The sequence below is a fragment of the Macrobrachium nipponense genome, chromosome 25, assembly GCF_015104395.2.
Source record: "Macrobrachium nipponense isolate FS-2020 chromosome 25, ASM1510439v2, whole genome shotgun sequence".
NCBI classification, from domain to species: domain Eukaryota; kingdom Metazoa; phylum Arthropoda; class Malacostraca; order Decapoda; family Palaemonidae; genus Macrobrachium; species Macrobrachium nipponense.
The window spans coordinates 67,645,883-67,653,382 of record NC_087214.1 but is presented as its reverse complement, the minus strand read 5'-3'; the positions used below and the strand labels follow the sequence as shown (position 1 = coordinate 67,653,382).

The 7,500-nt window shown below is 33.3% G+C and overlaps 1 protein-coding gene across 1 annotated transcript in view; it reads right to left on the bottom strand.

Annotated features, from left to right (window-relative positions):
• Positions 1–7,500, bottom strand: part of LOC135199493 (uncharacterized) — a 649,473-nt gene that overhangs the window by 70,746 nt on the left and 571,227 nt on the right. The window lies entirely within an intron of this gene.

Genomic DNA, 7,500 nt, shown 5'->3' with positions numbered 1-7,500 from the left:
TAGCACATTTTTTTAAATTTTCAGTTTCAATTTGTTTAATTAATGATTCGTTAACAAATCGGTTTTGTATATCCTGTTCTAATTTTTTAAATTATTGTTTCCTTAACACATTAGTATCTTTTTATTCTATGCTTTTTTATTTTTTTTATTTTGTTCCCTTAACACATTTTTAAAATTTTCTGTTTTATCTTTTTTATTTATTGTTTCGTTAACAGATTTTTTGTATTTTCTGTTTTAATTTTTTTAATTTATTGTTTCATTAACAGATTTTTTGTATTTTCTGTTTTAATTTTTTTTTCATAACACATTTTTTTTAATTTTATGCTTTAATTTCTTATTTTTACTGTTTCGTTAACCTATTTTCTTAGTATTTTCTGTTTTCCTTCTTTTAATTTACTTTCCTTAACACATTTTTTTGTATTTTCTATTTTAACTTTTTTTATTTACTTTTTCGTTATCACATTTTCTTAGTATTTTCTGTTTTCCCTATTTTTATTTATTATTTCGTTAACACATTTTCTATGCATTTTCTATTTTCCTTTCTTATTTACTTTTTCGTTAACACATTTTCTTCGCATTATCTACTTTACTCCTTTTATCAACTTTCTCGCTCACACATTTTCTATTTTCTACTTTCCTTTCTATATATTTTCATCTGTCTCGTTAACGAATCTTCTTTGTATTTTCTATTTTTTCCTTTTTTCTATTTACTGTTTCGTTAACAAAACCTGGGTACTCATAGCGAGATGTGTCAAGATTTATTTTGGCTAAACACTAAAAATACTAAAAATACTTTAGTATGGTAAAATATTTTGTAGTGTAATTAACTAAAATAATACATTGCTGTAAAATAAATACAATAACACATAAATTTGACAAATTACGTAAATAACAAGAAATAAGTATTCGTGTAAAAATTACACTAGAACATACAAATGAACTATTTGGTAGTGTAAATTGAATGAAAAAAATCATTACTGTAAAAAGATACAACAGATCTTACAGTCAAAACATCTTGCAGTGTAAATAACATGTAAAAACCACTGCCGTAAAATGATACAATAAAAAATAAAATTGAATTATTTGGTTTTGAAAAAACATGAAAAATATACTGTAAAGACAATAGACCATAGAACCAAGACATTCTGTTGTGCAAACAATTTAAAAAAAACATTCAATGTAAATAAAATACAGGAAAACTTAAGGATATGTAAAAAAAATGACTGATTACGTCTATAAACCCGTAACTATAAATACCACAGCACTGGCAAAGGTGTTGGCACAGTGCCAACGATGACATAACGTGGTTGGCAGTGAAATCGTCTGTTCAAGCCAAGCCAAGAGACTCCACCCAACACAACTAATGAGAACTGGTTTATTGCAACCAAAAGTCATAGTTTCCCAACTAAAAGGAAGGTTGTTGCGTTTTCTATGAACGGTTTTATTGGTTTACGTTTTCTAGTACTCCGTTTTCTAACTCCCCTTTTAAAAGGAGAAACTAATGTACAAGTCGAGCAGCTACGTAAACTAAAGTCTAGGGATTAATACTGTAAAATGGGTTCAACCTACCTTTGATCAATGTTTAATCTAGACTAGACGAACCCATACTACAAAAGGAAAAATTACAAGCTAACAGCTATTTGAGATGATTTACTACAATATATATATATATATATATTATATATATATATATTTATATATATATATATATGCTCGGTAAAGGCTTTTAAAGTCGAAAGATCTTGCAGACCTCCTTCGTTTATTTTTCCTTCGTGGCATTTATCTTTATTTATGGATTTATCACGTTCCTAACTTTCGTGATTCAGTTATACACACACACACACACACATATATATATATATATATATATATATATATATATATATATATATATATATATATATAAATTCAGGAACACAATAAAATTACACACTTAAGAAGGATAAAATAATTAGTAAATACAGAATAAAGGAATCCAAAAACAGAGAGAGAGAGAGAGAGAGAGAGAGAGAGAGAGAGAGAGAGAGAGAGGGTGTATATTTATTTCAGTTTTACAGAACGAAAATATGGGATAGAGACAGACAGAATTGAAAAACGAGCCAGGGAACCAATGCAAAAATGAGAGAGAGAGAGAGAGAGAGAGATGAGAGAGAGGAGAGAGAGAGAGAGAGAGAGAGAGAGAGAGAGAGAGAGAGGATGAGGTGGGGATATTTTATTTCAGTTTTACAAAAAGAAAATATGAGATAGAGAGAGAGAGGATTAAAAAACGAACCAGGGAACCAATGCAAAAATGAGAGAGAGAGAGAGAGAGAGAGAGAGAGAGAGAGAGAGAGAGAGAGAGAGAGAGAGAGGGCAAATTATAAAACGGGGATTCACAGCAAAAATATCAGGGAGGAACATTTTTTTTTTTATCCAAACAAACTCCCTAATTGAGGAGATGGCCAGCGAGCAGTCTGGAAGCAAAGACTTTCCGCTGCTATTCCAGCTGGGAATAAGGCTGGAATTCCAGCACATTACTAATATCTATCAAAACACATGAAAAACATCATTAAAAAAAGATCGCCATACAAACTCAACTGAAAGACGCGACCTTCGGCTTTCAAAGACGACATTCACCGCGTCATTGCAACTGCTAAGTCGATGTTGGTTCCAAATCTTGATAGATTTTTGTGGTTGTGGCAAAGGTCTCCGACCTTTATGGCCTCAGCAAGAGGTTTTACCTGCTGCTAATATGTTTGAGGGTGAGTTGGATAGTAATATAAAATATAATAAATTATATTAACGGTTTACAATCTAATTATTATAAATTTCTTATTATTGGATTTAGTTTAAGGAAGCAGGAATGAGGCTGTTCGCTTTGCAAAAAACAAACAAAGAAATAAAAATAAATAAATAAATAAATAAAAAATTATAAAAATAAATAAAATAATAAATACATAAATGTCATTACTGGCATTGGGTTAATGGGCGCCAATGAGACGCAAAAGCTTCCCCCCCCCCCTCCCCCTCGTCTATCTGTTTCTGTGGTTCCCTGTCATAACTGTCCAACGAGATCTCTCAAGAACTGCTTAACGGATTTCGATCAAATTTAGTGGAGGTTTGGGCCATAAGAATAGTCGATTCGATTTTGACAGGAATCCAAATTTGGATGGGAACCCAGCTTTTATTTAATTTAAATATTTTAACTATTACTTTTCTGCAACAGAAAACTATTGTGAGGGCTATTTGTCTATCGGTCAGCAAATATCTGTCCGCCCTAAGATCTTAAAAACTGCTGAGGCTAGAGGGCTGCAAATTGGTATGTTTATCATCCTCCCTCCAATCATCAAACGTACCAAATTGCAACCCTCTAGCCTCAGTAGTTTTCATTTTATAAAAGGTTAAAAGTTAGCCAAGATCGAACACAAGTCACCACCGGTCCGTGGCTTAAGGTTTCATGGCCTGCGGCTGAGAGTTTCGTATAGAATTATACGCTGTACAGAAAACTCGCTCGTGCATTTTTTTTAACAATTTAATTTTAGCGAAAATCTTGGCTTTCTGTCTGATAATGAATCACCTATTCCTTCTCTCTCTCTCTCTCTCGAATTAGGACAGGAAAAACTGGGCTGATTTCCCGTTTCCTAAATTATGGCAACATGAACCTTGGTTGAATAAGATCCAAATCCCCCTCTCTGGTGCCAAAACCCTTTGTGTGGGGGGTGGGGGGGAGGAGAAAGTGCGTGTTTGTGTGTGTGTGTTTATTTGTGTGTATCTGAGTGTATGTATAGTTATATACAATACAATCTATATTTAAATATACGTGTTTGTTTTTGTCAGTGAAATAACCACACACATACAATCGATAGAAAAACACCGGATTATTATTTTTAATAAATAATTATTCATTTCGTACCTGTTAAACACATATACACTGAAAATGAAATTGGAATCATCCATCTAATATATATATATATATATATATATATATATATATATATATATATATCTTAAAAGACAGCTTCAATGCCTTCAAGTTTCAACAAATTATTAAAAAAAAATAAAATGTAAACTTAAATCCCACTCACAACCAGATATACGAAAAACAAACAAACAGAAAGCAGCGAAGCAATACACAAATAAACAAACAAAAGTAAGCGAAGCAATACTCTCAGTTTGGGCTTAGCTCACGATGGAGCGAGACCCGAAAACTCTACGGTACACGAACTCCACGTTTCACTTACCTCACCCAATTATCTTTTAACGGTCGACAAATATCTAATTAACGCACAATGAAATGGCACGCCATTCGGAAAAACTTACCAGATTATATTATATTATATTCGTCGTAACCCATGTTTTCGATGAATGAATTAAAATATCAAGGAGAAGTCCATCTATTCATTGATACTTATGATCTGGATACGTGTTGCAAATCCTATAAACAGATAATTGATTTTAGCTATACTTTATGTCTTATTGAATGACAGATCAGGTAATGTAAAGAAATCTCTCTCTCTCTCTCTCTCTCTCTCTCTGTAAACATTCTAAATTGAACCGTGATTCACACAGTTTGTCTAACATTTGTATAAATGAATTGGTAAACACGCAGAGAGGCGCAACTGGCCTGTTTAATTTGGCGAAAGTTCAGAGAGAGAGAGAGAGAGAGAGAGAGAGAGAGAGAGAGAGAGAGAGAGAGAGAGAGAGAGAGAGAGAGAGAGACTCTATCTTTAGGTCACATTCTTTTGTGCACAAAGTAAATAAATTCACCATTATTATTCGCTTTCCTTATTATGTATTAGTCTCAAGCAGCTCCAAATTATATATATTCAGTTCATGTCTGTAAAACTGAAAGGAATCCAGCCTCTTCGCAAACAATTTAATCTGTATTTTTGCTCTCTGTCATCTCGGTCACTGAACAAAAATCTCAATATATAGTTTTTGCGCATAATTAATAACTACTAGAACAGTTTTGATTATGATCTATATCTGTCAAAACCATTTGACAGTTTTTGCCTTATATACAGGCGCATATATATATGTATATATATATATATATATATATATATATATATATATATAATATATATATATATATATATATATATATATATATATATATATATATATATATATATATATAATATATATATATATATATATATATATATATACAAAAAAAAAACACTTTTGAACAATCGTGGTTCCTGCAAAGGTGCAAACACAAACACATACGTATATACACACACGCATACCATTATTCATGCACAATTTAATCCCTTACAACATGCCAGGAACAACAAGAACGCCACTCGTTGGCCATTCAGCGACAGGAAGGAAGACGCTATTGACAACGCAATATGAATGAAGGAGCTTAGGTTGGTGGTCGCAAATACCTTCCCCAGGTCGCTATAATTGCCCGAGCAGCGAGAACTTCCTTGCAAAGACACAATATGGATTTCCAATTGCGGTCAACTAATGGGTAGTTAGAGATCACTGTTTTATTTTTTGGGGAGGGAGATCTCTCGAGGCCGTCGAAGTTTGAAGGCTGGTGGTATTCAGTTGCTAAATTGTTTGTAAGATAGCCTTAATACGTGTGACTGTGTGTGTGTGTGTGTGTGTGTGTGTGTGTGTGTGTGTGTTAAGTGTGAAAGCTGATATTCAGTTCTTATTACCTCATTTGAGGCTTGCTTGATGCGCGTATGTGCGTGTAAATGCGAAATATGAAAGCTGATATTCATTTGTACAAAAGTTTATGCTAAGCTTGCTTTAATCCGTGTGTGTGTGTGTGTGCGCGCGACCTTAACACTGCCACGAGGAATCTTAAGCCTTAATCGGTTTTCTTAAGTCCTGCTGGAGACTACATTGTACCAGATGGAAATTTGCACATCTTTCGCGATGCCTGGCCAACATCTTCCTTTGCCTAAAAATGATAAGCAATTTTTATTATTTTTGAAATGATCATCATATCTTAAACTTGTGTTTTTCTTCATTTTCTTACTAATATGACTGATGAGAAAATGTATATCGATATTTCTAGATAATCATTAAAAAAGGAAACAAGACAATAACTATTAGTAGATTCACATCAAGCGTGCATCTGATGTCTAGGCCAGTCCCTTACGACGCTCCCGATTGGCTGTTGATAAACCAATCACGGGGCTGGGAACTCTCAGTCTCTCTCGAGAGTTCACATTGGCAGGATGTATGTTCCATTTCTCCAGAGGGATATGTCTTTCAAAAGTATTCGTCAGGAGAGGTGTAACATACATCTTGCCTATGTGAACTCTCGAGAGAGACTGAGGGTTTCCAGCCCCGTGATTGGCTTATCAACAGCCAATCAGGAGCGTCGTAAGGGACTGGCCTCGACATCAGATGCACGCTTGATGTGAATCAACTATAGCTAAGCAAGTATTGAAATCAAAGCATCAGAGCGCTTGCAACACACTTTATGCGTCCGGTGTGAGAGGCAATATTTCTCAGAGGAGCCTAGCTATGTCAATTAATTATAGTTAGGATATTTAAGCATCTTAAAAAAATCGTAACTTGAATAATGGGTGAAATCGTTTCCATGGCGACAATATACCACACACGTTTCACGACCAAAATTCGATGATCCTAAGAATATGAACTAATGAGTATATCTTCCAAGTTTCATCCAATTCTGTCTGGCCGTTCTTGAGATATGATAAAAAACTCATATATAAAAAAACAGGTAAAATCACCTCTTCCCAACTTTGCTATTAAAAGTAATAAGTTTAACTAAGTATTTGATAAAAAATTCCCTAACAACAATTTTTTTTCTAAGAAAGAAAAATGAATTGATGTTACACACACACACACACACACACACACACACACACACACACATATATATATATATATATATATATATATATATATATACTATATATATATATATACATATACGAATCATATAGGGATATTAAAAAAAATGTTCCCTTCATACATAAATAAATAAAATAAATAAATAAATGTGCTCCCGTTAATGTACCTTGTTAATTACGGAATCACGTGATGTAATTAACACGGGAATGGCAGAGCGACCTCTCTCTCTCTCTCTCTCTCTCTCTCTCTCTCTCTCTCTTATAAAGCCTAACTAACTCGTAAGACCATTTAGCGTTTGACTTATATTACTGTACTTGCCATTAAGTAGGAGCAAAGGTCGATAGGATAGTCACCTAATGTCGTTTTGTAAGCCCAGGGCCGACGTACATTAGATTTAGGGAGAAAGAATTCATTGAATAATCAGTCTGGGTTGTATTATGGTCACCCTAAGATCATACTTTCAGCCAGGAGAGGAAAAAAAGCATTGAAATAATTATTCTTGGTTAAATTACTGTCACCCGAAGGTCATACGTTGAACAAATCCCATTAAATAATATTTAAGTTATCTCTATTTAATAAAAAAGCAAATGTTAGCTAGATATTCTATTTCAAAAATTTGAGAGAAAGAAACGTCTGTTTCCTGACACTAATTTATTTTCATTTATTTTCGTTCTA